Below are 16,250 nucleotides of genomic sequence, written 5' to 3'. Positions count from 1 at the left end.
TATCAGAAGCAGCTCTGAGCTATCTCTTAACCTAACTCGGGAAGTGTGATGCTGGTCACTTCTTTAGTTACAATGCTGAGCTGACTCAGGATGCTGGGTGCTTCACTGCTGCTTAGCAACAGCCTGTACAGAGAGATCAGTCTCTGCTTCACTGAAAGGGTACAGTGGTGCCTCTGGTTACATACTCAATTCGTTCTGGAGGTCCATTCTTAACCTGAAACTGTTCTTAACCTGAAGCACCACTTTAGCTAATGGGACCTCCTGCTGCCACTGCGCCACCAGAGCACGATTTCTGCTCTTATCCTGAAGCAAAGTTCTTAGCCTGAAGCGTTATTTCTGGGTTAGCGGAGTCTGTAACCTGAAGCGTCTGTAACCCAAGGTACCACTGTAATGTCACCACCAACCTTTAAACCTAATTCTTAACATCCTGTCTTATACATCATGGGGCGGTGGGGGGGAGGGAAAGAGTTATCTCATAAAAAATTGGGCTTTGAGTGAATATACAATAACCACCGAGAATAATCAAAGCTGGGTGAATTTATCTGTAAGCCCAAAAAACTGAAATCTTGCTATGGCGCCAGACTCTCTCAACAGCGGCTGCACAACTTCTTTCTACTTCCATTGTTATTTCTTTGTGGCATACATCCTGCTATTCTCCCTCCCTGTACTGCCACCCTTCCTGGCTAAAATCTATCTCTCCTGTTTATCCAGTGCCAGTAACAAAAAATAGCCACCCTGGGACTGGTGAACATTTGCAGGCCTCACATCAGGAAATGGCACCTTCTTGGGTAGGGTGAAATCTCAACAAACCTATGGCATAGCCATGTATGGATTCGAAAGTCTGAAACGAAAGAGGCAGCGGGGCTGCCATTGTGTATCATTGCAATGTACCCTCCAATTTTGATGGCTTCAGGTCTGTTATTGGTATCTCAAATGGATCTGCATGGAACAAGATCCAGTAAAGCTTTCCCAGTGAGGAATGGGCACAAAATTACTACCTTCTTTTGCATGATTAAGTTGTGACAGGATTATTTCTAAAAGAACAGCGGTGGTAGCAAAACCACCCTCCTCTACAAAGGGGTATACATTTGGCCATGATTGGAGAATCACTTTGAGCTAAAACGGTCAGAGGGGACAGTTTGCTTTTTGTGCCTCCAGCTGCAGAGACCAGCTTATCTTACATTGTCCATTCCATAATAAAAAAAACCTGCGGTTCCAGTATTCACCAGCCTCTTCGGCTTCAGTACCAGCTGCCTTCCCACTCCAGCTGAGGGAGAGGAAAGGGCTGAGCAGGGGAAGCTGTCCCATGACAAGGAAGGAACACTCAAGCTTTGCAGTAGGGGTGTCCCAGGCCAAATCCCTTCATGAAATTGTGCCTGTCGCCCAAAAAAGAAGTACAGTGGTACCTCTGGTTACAAACGGGATCCGTTCCAGAGCCCCGTTCGTAACCTGTTACGTTCTTAACATGAAGCGCCGCGTCTGCACATGTGCGCGACGCGATTCAGCGCTTCTATGCATGACGTCTGCGCATGCGCGAACCACCAAACCCAGAAGTAATGTGTTCCGTTACTTCTGGGTTTGCCGCGTTTGTAACCCGTGTCGTACGCATCCTAAAGCATGCGTAACTCAAGGTATGACTGTAGCTGGAGTAAAATTCAAGTGGTGTTGCAGCACGTCGGATATGAGTAATAGCAGAACAATGCTGTTCATGGGTCTTCTTCTTCTTCTTCTTCTTCATACCACCCTTCATCTGAAGCTCACAGGGTGGTTCACAACATAAAAATACAAAGTGAAAACAGAAAATATATAACAAAAGAAAAAGAAAAAGCAACCAATAACACCCCCCCTCCTCCCACAAACACATTTACAAGGACACAGAATGTTAATCATCCAAAGGCCTGGTTATAGAGAAATGTTTTAACCTGGTGTCTAAAGATACATAATGAAGGTGCCAGGTGAGCTTTCCTGGGGAGAGCATTCTGCAAACGGGGAGCAATCACTGAAAAGGAGGTACCGCACAAAAGACCCGTTCCCATGTTGCCATCCTCTGGACCTCTCTTGGGGGAGGCACTCAAAGAAGGGCCTCAGATCATACAGGGCAACCAAAGCAGTACTTGTGCCAAAACCGGGCCTGAAAAAAAATCTAGAAAATCAGATTCTTCCAAGAGTGCTTGGATTTGAATAAGCTCAAGCATTTGTAGAACCTGACACATGAAGCAAAATGTACAGGCACTGTTCTTCTAAGTTTCTTCTTAGTAAGAAACTAGCCTATTCCCCACTTTCAGTGTTTTACTTTGCCCCTCTCTCCAGAAAAAAATCCTCTAGATGCCCATGCTGCCACAAATTCAGCTGGTGAAGGGTTCTGAAGTGGTATTCCAACTGCTGGGAAAGACACATGTAGCATGGTGTTGGGTGTTTATTGGGCAGCGTCTGGGGTGGGATGGATCCTGAAAGACAAAGAGACATGTCTGGGGTTGCCAACTAGTTGCTCCATCAGGGCTCCTGTGCCTCTGGAGCAGAAAGGAATAATAGGTGTAATTTTAAATGGGCTATTAGGAGTAAATGGTTTGAGGGTAACAGCCAAAATATGAGTCCCTTACGCATAGAAATCCTCTGTGCTACACAGTACACAATCATATTTAGCCCCATATATATGAGAATTTAAATACAGTACAATGGATTCTATTCACACAAATGCAGACTGCTCACAATGTCCATATTCTAAACAGAGAATTCAGTTCATAAAGGTTTGCCTTGACAAGAATGAGTGCGCTACAGAAGAACCAACAGACAAAACCAACATGGGTTTTGTGCTCTATTTTTCTCCCCTTGGATTTGCAATGCCCCCTTAGACAGACCGTCAATGCATGAACAGACCAGATCGCCAACTCGTATAAATGAACATGATTGCACTAGCCTTCTGCAGATGATCATTTGAGGATACTGTGCAACAGCTAAGAGACTAGCTGTTGATACAATCCCTCCTTTTATAGATATGGCTTGCTCTCTGTTTGGTTCCAGCATCCTTGCATGGAACTAGTTGGTATTCCTGCTAACTCTGCAACACATTTTAATTACCGGTAACAGTTTGTATTTAAAGTTACCTGATTCCAATCATTTTATTTTTTTAAGACATAGGAAAATCTATTGTTTATGAAAGAGCTAAGAACCCAGGCCCCTTATGGCAGTAAGAAAGCAATTACATTAAGCATGATTTTCATTCCCCCCCCCCCTTTGAGGTAGGCAAGTCTTTCTAATCAAGAGTGTGGGAATTTGGGTGCCTGAAGCTACCCATCAGGTGAAATTCTTACCACGCATCTACTAACACAGCCCTGCTACTCTGTGCGTTCAGCTCCAAGACAACCTGGAGATAGCAAAGAGGACAACAGTGAAGGTTGACAATTACAGAGCTTGGTTCATTCCCAGAGCCCTGTGCCAGGTAAGCTAGTTTAACAGTGACGTATGTACTCTTATGCTTTAAAAAACTTTCCACATCCACATTCTACACAAACAACAGTGGAGATCTTGCAAAATGAACACATCGTGGTAGCACATTTGCATAAGTGTGCTCATTTATTATTGCAATGTATTGTACGTGGGACTGCCTTAGAAGTCTGTTCAGATACCTCAACCAGTTCAAAATACGGTCACAAGATATCTGACTGGGACCATTTGATGGGAATGTACTGTATCTGTTTTTAAAACATATTCACTGGTTACCAGCCAATTTTCAGAGTAAAATTTAAAGTGATGGTGCTTACTTTTAAAGTCCTGCAAGAGTTGGACCTGGATATCTGAAGAGATGGTTACTTCAGTATCAAACTGTCCAATATTTTTGTGATACCATCAATATTGTTAATCATGAAAGTAAATATTTTGCTTACATGTAATTGTCACTATCTGTTCTTCATGCATTTCATTTTCTTCTGACCTCACTCCTCCCATCCCCCAAACCATGTGTATGTATATATGACTGCCAAGTTAGGACCACAAGTCATGCTTCTGGTGAAGTAGACTCTAGTTTGCAAATGCTTGTGCCAGACTACACACATTAGTCTTTTATGGTTGTTTTTGCTGCAACCCTCTAGAAAATATGTTACTCTGGGTTTCTTACGTTTCTAATATCTGGTTGCTAAATCATAGGTACAGTCGATTAATAAAGACACAGAGAGTTCATATCAGATACGCTGATTTGGACAAACCATGAGCTAAGGCTTGTTGATTTAAGCATGTCCATCATTTGACTATGCAAAATGTGATGATTCACAGCTGAATGTGTGAACTGACTCAACTGCAAGGCACTGTGAGGTGATATGAAAGATCTGTCTGTTTGATGTGTGATGGCTCATTCACACACATATATCAACACTTGCTGATGCAAGTGATCAGTATGCATGGGTGAATTGCTTGGGACAGCTCAAAAGAAGCAAGAGAAAGCTGAGAGTTTCTGAGAGGGAAAAAATACAGTGGGGTTTAGACATTCCAAAGCATTAAATGGAACCTGCTTCCAAATAGCACAATATATCTTCATCATCAATTTATTAATTACCTTCTACACAATATCAAGGCAATATACAATAAAAACAGAAAAAAATATTAAAGAGCAACAAACAGAAGATACATTTAAAGCAAAATCAAAACAATACAAGATAATCATTCACAGCAAAGACCCACATATACAGAGGGGAAAGCCTGCAGGAACAAAAATGTCACCCGCTTGCAGATAGTGGGTGCCTGTCATATCGGAATGGAATTCGACAACAGGGGCAGCCACAATAAACTCGCTGCTCTGAGTTGTTCCAAGTCTTTGGAACTTGCAGGAGAAACTTTCCTTTTTCAACTGGCTGTTAACATTCTACAGCTAATGGGCATGCTCGAACCTCACTGGGGTGTTATTTGGAGTGGGGGCTGTCACTTTAGGGGATTTTATTATATATTTTCACACTTCTGCAAACCCCAGGGTTCCCTGTGATTTCTCAGTGGCTCCATTTTGGCTCCCATCCTGTCTGCGTTTACCACCTGAGTTGGCTATTACAAGGAGCGATGTGGTTTAGAAATTACAGAACAATCAAAAGTACCCCATACTTTTTGTATACAGAAGTATTGCTTTGAGTCAATTATTACTAGTTCCTAAATTCAATAACAGGGGGATGTTCTATAAATTTTATAGTAGGACCAAGAAAATGCAAAATGACCAATTTTGATGTAAGCATGAATCACTGTTGGATAGGGACAGATGGTATAAAGTGGGATAAAGATCCATCGCCACATCTAGAGATGACCAGAGTGTTTCCATGTGGACTAAGAGAGGTTACTTAAAAAAAAGAATTAGGCACATGCTTATCTGCACTTACAATAATTTCTCCAATATCCCTTTGTGCCCTTTTTAGCACTTTGCAAAGAACAGAAATATTCTTCTATTAAAGTGCTTAGCTAGGAGCAGAGAAGGATAAAAAGGAACCTAGAAACCAACCTTGCCCTCAGCAGCTGCAATCCGACATCCCACTACCCTCCAATTGACTCAATATAAATTCAGCATTGATACTAATGGCTGTCCCAGCTGCTGTGCCCATTTGACAATCTAACAACATAACTTACCAGCAATGTCAGAAACAGCTCCACATTATATTAAATGTCAGAGAATGCACACACACACACACACACACACACACATTTAAACACACATATTCAAAGACCAACAGGAACTGACTCAAAGCAAAAGATGCTTCCTGTCATTTCTTCAGCCAAAACCAAAGAAAAAAACCTAAAATTAAATCCCCACTAGAATATTTACTGCAAGTTTTTCATTCATATTTTCTGCTCAGCACTCCACCATGGAGCTCTGGGTGACATACCTGAGCTTAAAGGTGAAGGTAAAGGGACCCCTGACCATTAGGTCCAGTCATGTCTGACTCTAGGGTTGTGGCGCTCATCTCGCTTTATTGGCCGAGGGAGCCTGCGTACAGCTTCCGGGCCATGTGGCCATCATGACTAAGCCGCTTCTGGCGAACCAGAGCAGCGCACAGAAATGCCGTTTACCTCCCCGCCAGAGTGGTACCTATTTATATACTTGCGCTTTGACGTGCTTTCGAACTGCTAGGTGGGCTTATCCCATTTTTATCTTCCCTTATGAGGAAAGTCAACACAGTGAGTCTCATCACTAACCAGCAACTTAAGACCAGAGCTCTGCATCACTCTCTCAATCAAATCACTCTGGCTTGCTCCTATCTACCTGTATGGGAAAGCAACGAGGAAGTCCCTTTGTAACAGACTTTCCATTCCCATCCCCCAGATCACTTTTTTTTCCATCTTCCAAATAAAGCTGATGTAATGCAGTTCTTTGAGCTGATGACACAACCATCTCGACTCTCCTTATCTTTGTATGAAATCAGTGCTCTAGCATCATATCAATGTCTGCCAATATGAAGCCTCCCAACCAATTCTAAGTATCAAGACCACATCACTGTTTATCAGCATCACAGAGCTGACTTAAAAGTTCCAATTTTGCTCAGAACTTTTATCTGGATGTACTCAGAACAGCACCTCATTGCTGACCTATTTTGTTTTCCCCGTTTTCTGTTCTCCCTTGCATTGCCATTTATGAACCCCTCTCAACCCCTCGCCTCAATGTAAGAAAGCAGGTGTGGCTTCCTAGGACATGCAACTGTTTTGAAGAAGAAGCTGCCTTTGTTTCACGGGAAGTGCATGCACTGAACCTAAAAGCATTGCAGTTCAATGTCTAAACAATAACTAGCAAATTAGCCCTGTGCCACTTCACCACACACCTTGGGGCCCACTACAATCTGGATACTATAAGCTAATTTATTAAAGATTGTGCATTAATAAGATACTTCCTGGAAACACAAGAGGAAGTATCTCATTAAATAAGTTGCAGGGAATGGTAGTTCATCTGAATGCAGCTCAGTATCAGAATTTTTTTTTTAATATTTGATGTTTTATTAGGTTTCTATATGTGTTGGAAGCTGCCCAGAGTAGCTGAGGTAACCCAACCAGGTGGACAGGGTAAATAATAATAATAATACATTTCTGTTGTATCAATCCTGCTGCTATTCCATAGACTACAATCAATAGTACTCTGATTCGAAGAAAAGATCACCTGCAAATGTGATTGTGTGCAAAGTGCTTTACTTTCTCCTTTTTTCTATTTAGATTGTATCAATTTTTGCAAAAGTTACAAAAATAACACAGCAACCAAACAACCCTCCCAGCCCCTCCAACTAAAACTCACGTAATTATATATAAACTAAGATTATTTATATTTATACAGCTTTTTAAGTGCCTCCTCTAAGACATTCCCACACTCTATGACCAAGAGAGATATGAAAAGAGGAGGGGGGAGTCGGGGGAAGACAGCAAAACATGAACCAGCTTAATTAGTTTGCATTTTCACTGCCACGAGCCAGTTACCATATAGTTTTAGGAATGGAGCCAAAATGTTGCATATTTGTACTGGTGACTCAAGGCAATTGTTCTTTAACTGCTAGGTCTAATAAGTTCATTTCTCTGAGGAGCTGAAAGCCTTCCAACTTTTGAGACATATGTGCTTGGCTGTGGCTGCTGCTTTTGAGGACCCACAATTTATGCCCCTGGTCCATTTTCAACTCCACAGGTAAGCACCCTAAGATGCTGTGAAGTTAAGCATTCAGATCAAAATTAATCTTCCAACAGCCTTCCCATCAAAAGGATCTGAATACAAGACAAGATCAGAGCGCATAGCTCCACCTATTGCTGAGCATCTCCAGAAGCTATTGTGTTCCAGGGATTCCTGACAGATGCAGTCTATGAGGAGTCTCATATACATGTAATATGTGTAGCAGCCTTGACACAAGTTCTATTAATTTCACAGATGGAATCGCAGTCCTCCTTTCTCACAGCAACTAGTGACTAGCCATCAAACTGGAATAAACAAGGGGAGGGGGGTGCAGGGGTTATTAAGTACTCCAATTAAACATTCTGGGCTGGATTCAGCTAAATTGTTGCACTAGCCCAAGCCAGAAAAACGAGTCCCACGAGTGCAACAGAATTTCCCCCCTATTCTTCCCCCATACACTCTGCTCGCCATCTCCAAATCAGCTTGAGGGGGTCCAGAGACAGCAAAAAAGTAGGAGAGGGGAGACTGATTTGTCCCCCTGCCTTAATTTTCACAGAAATGTATGTCCTTCGCACCTGCTCACCAAAAAAAACTACAACCAGAAGCTTCCACTCACTGACCCCTTTCAGTCCAATGCTTTGAAGCTTTGAAACCAGAATTGTTTGATGCCATTTCACACTGCATCCAGACAGGACAGGGTGTGGTGGAGCAAGAGGAAGAGACTGCCCTTTGCTAGCACTTAGGTGCCAGTGAGATTAGCCAAATACTAATCTAAGGACATTTTCACATATGAGACACAAGCCATTTTTTTGTTTCAGGTAGTTTGCAATGCTAATGTAAAAAACCCCAGCACAGGGGTTGGCTCAGTGGCACTAATGGGGTGTGTGTGTGTGTAAGTGTACTATGGTGACACCACACAAAAGCATCCTGCAAAAATCGAAACAATCCTGCATTTGTGAATTTACGATCCAAAATTATTAATTTCTTTAGGGATTTCTTGCCTGCCCTTCATCATAAGGTCCCAGGGTTAGGTTACAACAATAATCATAAGCACACAAAAGCTCATACCGAGAACAGACTTAGTTGGTCTCTAAGGGCTACCGGAAGGAATTTTTTATTTATTTTGTTTTAACAATAATCAAAACCAACATATGCTAATTTCTTCCTCTTAATCAGGGGCATATAATTTGTGTACCATACCAATTGTCCTTAAAAACTTAATTGCAACAATAAAGACATAACAAGTTACTGAACTTGAGGTTTCCCCCCATTTATAAAAGATAGTACCATCAGAATGGAATCTTATCAAAAATATTATTTCTATGATCTCTGCTAAAACAAAGGCAAAGGAAGACCTACATTTACCATTACGTTATTACGTTGTTCACAGAATTATTCTCAGAATCTCAACTACAATGTACTTAATACAGCACATGCTTCTGTGGCATCTTGTAGTTTTGTTATTCCAGAACTTGAGAAATAAACTCCATTTCCTCATAAAACAGTTATCTCTCATACTTCCTTCTCTAATAGCATTAGCTAATTGGGCTGTATCACAAACCATATTCCCTAGCTCTCAGGTCAGGAGCCACTCGGTCAGAGAGTAAGGTTTAGACTATAGTCGTTATCACTATTTTGGAAATAAATATACAGGGTACTACATATCTTCCCGTCCTCCCGTTTGCCAACAGAGTATGCCAGCTGGGGGTGCAGGCTCCTAATTCATTCCTATCTGTTCATCCTGAAGAAAGTCCTCATCTTTATTTTTGTGCCTTGGAGATAACTCAGAAAGGACCCTGCCATTTGGGCAGAAAACAAGTTTTCTTTTATTGCAGAGTAATAAAACAAGAGAGTTTCAAGAGAGGAGGAAACTTTGCCTCTGCATTGTTTGCCGGCATTCAGTTACACCCGACCCACCCTAAAAGTTTAGGAAGAATGGCATTTGTTTTGTTCTCCAGCTCTGGACAAGAGACAAGAGGCCCTTTGTGTCTCTCGGACTCCTGAGGCACCTGTTCCCCGCACCACTCCATTCCTCACAGTGCACCCTTATTTTATCCTGCTGTCTGTTCTCTCCAGCAAACAGCTTTGGCAGCCCCTTCCTACACCTGCCCTGATCTGGCACCCGGTTCGAAGCAGAGGGATGTGGGCAAGGCACAGTTGCTCTGCAGGCACAGAGCTGCACTTATGTCAAGCATTTGTTATGGGGAGCACACGGCAGCAGGGCACGGAACAGAGAGGGAGGTGTGAGAGCAAGTGGAGGCGTTCAGTGCTGGCCTGGCAAGTTGGCACTTAGCTGACAAACCCCTAAACATGCCCAGCTGCCACAGCCAAGGACGGCTCTGGGGCTCAAAGGGCGCACATGACGCACCAAAGCCCTATAGCCAGACAACACAGACCCCATCTCCCTGAAAGCAGTATCATAAGACTTTAAACAGTCACGGCTTCTCCCAAAGAATTCTGGGAGCTGCAGTTTCTAAGAGTTGTGAGGAGACCCCTACTTCCCTCACAGAGCTACAATTCCAAGTGGTTTAAGTCAATTCCTCTTCCCAAGGAACTCTGGGAATTGTAGCTCTCTGTGGGTAAAGACCCAAAGAAGTTTCCCACTATTGCAAAGACTTTTTTAAACAACTTATCAGTATTTTTTACTTCCAAACATCACAACTTGAACGTATTCCCTCCATTTAGACGTCTTGATCTGATAATACTCTCCCTTGCTGTACTTGCCTTCCACGTAAGATCGAGGGACTAAGAAGACGCAATTGCGTATATACAAACCGTTTCATGCTAACAGGTGGGCTAGAAGCTTTAAAGCAGGGGTCAGCAACCTTTTTCAGCCGTGGGTCAGTCCACCGTCCCTCAGACCATGTGGTGGGCCAGACTCTATTTTGGAAAAAAATAATGAACGAATTCCTCTACCCCAGAAATAACCCAGAGATGCATTTTAAATAAAAGGACATGTTCTACTCATGTAAAAACACGCTGACTCCCGCACCATCCGTGGGCCAGAATGAGAAGGCGATTGGGCCACATCCGGCCCACGGGCCTTAGGTTGCCTACCCCTGCTTTAAAGAAGCAACCACAGACAGACATCGAGAAGGCAAGTTGTGCACTACACCCAGCATTGAACAGGCGCTACTTTGAGCCTCTTTGCTTCAAGCCATGGTGCTATAAGTTGGAAGGCAGAGGTAACTCCTAAATAGTCCTGCATTTTAGGGACAAGATCCATGCACCCAAGGTGCTGGAGATCAAAGCAGGACAAAATTCCTGCTCTTCCGCCCCCAACCTACTCTTTGTTTCCTAGTTGGGTAGATTTCTTGGTTATAAGCAAGGACACCTAGCAAACAATGTTGTAAACCTTTAATGACTTTGCAGCACCAGGAGCCATACTGCCCATGTCCCCACTAATCAATCTCGCCCTCCTCCCCACTCCCAATTCAGAAAAAAGGCCCTTTCTGGCACAGCATGAAAAGCAATGGTATTCCTTAAAGGTGACACTTACTTTAAGTGCTCAGCTGGGATTGCTCTCTTGTGTGGACTGGTCTCTCTTTTACTGCCTGCAGCCCTGCTGGGCTCAGGGTCATGCTGAGACTTTTGAAAAGACAGGGCAATTTTCAGTCTCTCTTCTACTGCTGCTTATATTTGCAAGTGGGAAAGGTGGTTAAAAGGACTTTCGCCGTGCTGAGATGTGTTCTCTCTCCCCCCCCAAATACCTGCCAAAGGTTTCTCAGTATGACCTGGTACCATGACGTGAGCTCTCTTCTCTTTCTCCAAGTCAATGTACAGACACTTGTTTCTAACACATGAACACCACAAATTGTGTTTAGGAGCCTTCAGTGCTGCAAGCCACCCTTGTGTCGACTGGGTCTGCATGCTGTAGCCCAGTTCCTTCAGAAACAAAAGGACCTTCCTGTGGGTCCATCAGGGATTCATTTGATTGGCAGCAGGAGAGGACCCTTCCTGTGGTCGCACACACCAGGACTCTTTACATCCTTTCCTGGGGAGGTTCCACTTCCCTCCCTCTTTGATGGCCACCTGCTGTTTTGTGAAGACCTTTCCTTTTAGACAATGGGCATAATTTTAGTTCTCCTGGCATATGAAACCTTGGCTTTCAGCTATTACCTGTTGTCTCTGTCTTCTTTGACTGAAGACACATCTCTTTACCCTGGCCTTTGTCACCCGAGCTAGAATATAATCTATTCTTGTGACTGTAATTTGTTTTAAGCTATTTTTAATATTGCATTTTAAGTGCTTGAGACTCACTCTCGGCTGACTTGATATTTTTTTTATTGGAAAGAAATATGGGATATACTTTTTTTAAAAGTAAGTTTTTCTGAAGGTCTTCTGCTCCAAGGACTTCGTCTTCTCTATCTTGCTACTGGTGATGTCTAGAACTGCCTCCGAGAACACTTTCTATATGCTTCCTCACACTCCTCCTTCAAACCCTTTTTTCAAAGCTCAGCTTTTCCATGAAGACTTTGACACGACTCCTTAGCCCTCCTGCCCTCCTGCAATGGTGGGGGTCCTGTGTTTTGTCCACATGTTGTTGGATTCCAACTCCCATCAGCTCCAGCTAGCATGGGCTATGGTCAGGCATGATGCGAACTGCAGTCCATCAATATCTAGAGGACCACAGTTTCCTCATTCCTGTCAATGAAACTCAGCCCATATACGTGCAACAGAAATTGGCCCACATTATTCGCTTATTTATCCTGGACTCTTTTTCTCTCCCCCCTGCCTCTGTTGCCTCCTGTACGTCAAATTTAAAACAAAAATTAATATAAATGATCCAGGTGATAGGCTAATAGATGAAATCAGCACCTATCTTTGGCTTCACACATATGCTTCCCATGTCACTGAAACCAAGAACCATTTCATATGTGACCATATGAATATGCCATGTGTGTTCAATGAGTGTACACATGTCTAACTGGATGCATGTACATACAGTATTTTAGGAAGCCCCGGTCCATTGCAACTTCCCATTATGCATTGCTCAATGGCAAGACAGACATATATGTGTTGATCACACCTAAGAATCTCTCATTAGAGTCAATACATGATAAACATATTTTCCTACCAAGAAAATGTTTTGGAAACATCAATGCTTGTGAAGATGTTCCCAAGACTGGAAAGTTAACTTTGATTCCAAAACAATCAGTAATCCAAATAATCATCTGCATATTGATACAAAAACCCAGAAAACATAAAAGTGTTTCTAGGATTCCTATGACCCTAAAGCCCTACTTATAGCTCCAGCCATATTATTTCTACCATCAGCTACTGATCAGCTACCGATGCATTTCCAGCGCAGTAAATCAGAAGAGCTATAACTCCCTAGTTGAAACATGGCAGTAAGACTGCCACAGGCTATAGCTGGATGCTGTGGTCTCTCATAAGAGTCAATACCACAGCTGGTAAAAGTTTGCAAGTCCCTTATGACACACTTTCTCATTACTTAGCGCAGGGGTCAGCAAACCTTTTCAGCCATGGGCTGGTCCACTGTCCTCAGACCTTGGGGGGGGCGAGACTATATTAAAAAAAAAATGAACGAATTCATTCCCCACCCCATATAGTCCGCCCCCCCCACAAGGTCTGAGGGACAGTGGACCAGCCCCCTGCTGAAAAGGTTTGCTGACCCCTGCATTAGACCATGTGAAAAAATGAACATAATGTTTTAGCTGCAGTTCATTCATTTTCTGCTTCGTATTCTGGTTATTAAAAAATGCGCCTAGACATTCCATTGTTGCGCCCATAACCTAGGTTTAAGGTGCCATTTAGCTCCTAGCTTTCATATCTCAGTTTCTCACACTGCATGGATTCACATTTACTTGTTCAGTCAAACGCTTGAATACACCTATGGAGGTTGTTGTAATTTGAAAACTGTGTTCAAGTTCCTTAAACACTAGCCTCCCTGGTTTGATAGGAGCTTCTGTTGAAATGCACCAGGGTGGCTAGTAATTTGAAGGTTGGAGGGCTCTCTTCGCGTTAGGATTTTTTTTAAAAGAGCATTTTGATATATATATGTTTTCATTCCACAAAGGTGTTGGTCAAAGTGGCTTACAAATATAAAACAGAACAGAAAAACAGGAAGGAGCCAACCATTAAACTATCAAAGTAAAGCTAGTGAAAAAGCAAAAACGAAACAAGAACAGAAAGAGCCATGCTCACATACAATACAATAAGCAGCAACAGAATCAAAAGCTTGCTCTAAAGGAATGTTTTTGATTGTTGGGCAAACTCAAAATCTCTTACTGTAAGACAGATCTCAGTATCCTTTTGTTTAGATTTTTATTATTGCAAATAAGTTTGTATAGGATTGATTTCACCCTTTGCTACCATGCCTTGCACTGTGATGAGCAATTTCCCTATACTTCACACCTGTTCCCATACAGCCTGGATTAGAGCACTCCGGCCTAATCTGGATTAGAGCACTCCTGCCTAACTCAAAGATGTAAATGTTAATGGATACAGGTTCAACTGCTATAATCCAAGCTGTATGTAAACAAGATTTCCCTTGAGTAACAGCAGTTGAGCTGCTAAACTGATCTAACCAACCTGAAGGGGATCATTTAAACACAAACATGGCCCAAAGCCCAGTTTTCATGATTCTGAACTGAAGTTAACATAATTTTATTTAAAAGAGACAAAGCTCTCTTATCATTCCATTACAGTATTTTTAATTTTTTAAAGCTGCTTACTTGCTTGCCTTACATCTGCTTGCATCCCCTGCTTTTTGGGTTACCAGGCTTAGTCCAATACAGACAACCCCCCCCCCCCAATTTATTATACGTGTTCAATATGTGTAGGACCATGCACAAGCACATCCAGAAGTGACCCAAAAACGTCACAAAAAGGGGCGGGAGTGGAATGGAGTGTTTGCAGGCTTTTCTGATGGTGTTTCAAATACAGTCTATGTGATTTCACTGATGCCTGTGATACCTCGGACCGTAACCCCTGTGTAAATGGGAGGGTTGCCTTACGGAGGTACCTTGGTTCTCAACTGCCTTGATACTCTAACAACTTGGAACCCAAACGCTGCAAACCTGAAAGTAAGTGTTCCGGTTTGCGAACATTTTTCGGAAGCCAAACATGCTCAGTTTTGAGTGTTATGCTTCCAATTTGAGTGCCACACTTCCGTTTTGAGTGCCACACTTCCATTTTGAGTGTTACACTGAGGCCTGTCTGTTTTTGCTATTCATTTTGCATCTTTGTGGCTTTTTGTTTTGTTTTTGTGACTGTGTGGAACCCGGTTCAGCTACTGATTGATTGTGTGACTGCAGTACATTGTTTATTGCTTTCATTTTATGGATCAATGGTCTCGTTAGATAGTAAAATTCATGTTAAATTGCTTCCTTTAGGGGTTGTTTTTAAAAGTCTGGAATGGATTACAGTGGTGCCCCGCTAGACGAATGCCTCGCAAGACGAAAAACTCGCTAGACGAAGGCATTCGTCTAGCGGGAGGCTGCCCCGCAAGACGAATTTGTCTATGGGGCTGCCTCGCAAGACGAAAATTGTTCGTCTTTTTTTTTTCATCTAGCGAAAGCGCGGCTGTCATTGCCGCTTCGCCAGACGAAAAACCCGCTAGACGAAAATTTTCGCAGAACGAATTATTTTCGTCTAGCGGGGCACCACTGTAATCCATTTTGCATTACTTTCTATGGGAAAGCGCGCCTTGGTTTTGGAACGCTTTGGTTTTGGAACGGACTTCCGGAATTGATTTAAGTTTGAGAATCAAGGCACCACTGTTTAGTAAATTGCCACAGACAGCACTTGCAATGCACTGGAAGAATATCTGGCAACGTCTCCTTCATTCTTAACATGGGGATAAGGAGGCCTGTTAACATCAACAGAAACACGACACATGGTTAACCAACCCTATACTCCTGAGTGTCCATGTATTCTGGTATTCACCTAAGTTTTACTCAGAATAGACCAACTGAAATTAATGAACATGACTAAGAGAAGTCCATAAATTTCAATAGAACTGGCTCTGAGGAAAACTTAACTGAATACCACTTTATCGGTTTTACCATCAAAAAATAAGAAAAGAAGTCCCTGGTCTTTGCTTTATCTGCAAGAAAGCAATATAAAAAAGAGCATTGTTAAGGTACATACTCAGAAGAGAGCGGGTCTCTTCAAACATTGCATTTTTCATATTGTAAAATAGGTTTCTCTTGCCACAAATTCACTGAGGGAAAAACCCTAATACCATTATTTGACACTTTGCAAATTCTGGTGGGCATCCATTTATCCTTTATAGACGAAGCAACCCTGTTTGGTCCTTGGTATTTGGAGATTAGGGTGATTTGGAAAGGGGAGGCGGTCAGAAAAACATAATAGAGATGGCAGAATCCTTTGTGTCTGAGAGGACAGGAGGCTTGGATTGGAGATATATATATATATATATATATATCCCAAATACAGCCTGGTGAGAATCTCCTTCAGTGAAAACAGACACTAATTTCAGACCCTAAAGTACTGCTATCATCCTCATTCAGCCATGCATGCAAAATCCCAGTCAATTGCTTTTCTCCCGTTCCAACTGTGCAAGTGAAGCAGTGCTGATCATCATAAAAGGTTACAGGCCAGTAGATTGCACAAAGGGACTAGTAAACATTCTTCCCATTTCCCCCCACCC

At 42.5% G+C, this 16,250-nt stretch overlaps 1 protein-coding gene across 4 annotated transcripts in view; it reads right to left on the bottom strand.

Moving 5' to 3' along the window:
- The window catches only part of SOX13 (SRY-box transcription factor 13), a 62,141-nt gene that overhangs the window by 34,456 nt on the left and 11,435 nt on the right, over positions 1-16,250 (bottom strand). The window contains exon 1 of one of the 4 annotated variants that reach the window (XM_033152737.1): positions 12,074-12,273. The exons of the other annotated variants lie outside the window; for them this stretch is intronic. The gene's annotated coding sequence lies outside the window, so the exon portion shown is untranslated. Of the gene's footprint in view, positions 1-12,073; positions 12,274-16,250 lie in introns of those variants that run through there. 4 annotated transcript variants of the gene reach the window in all.

The sequence above is a fragment of the Lacerta agilis genome, chromosome 6 (assembly GCF_009819535.1).
Source record: "Lacerta agilis isolate rLacAgi1 chromosome 6, rLacAgi1.pri, whole genome shotgun sequence".
In the NCBI taxonomy this organism is placed as follows: domain Eukaryota; kingdom Metazoa; phylum Chordata; class Lepidosauria; order Squamata; family Lacertidae; genus Lacerta; species Lacerta agilis.
This window is presented reverse-complemented; position numbering and strand designations above follow the sequence as displayed.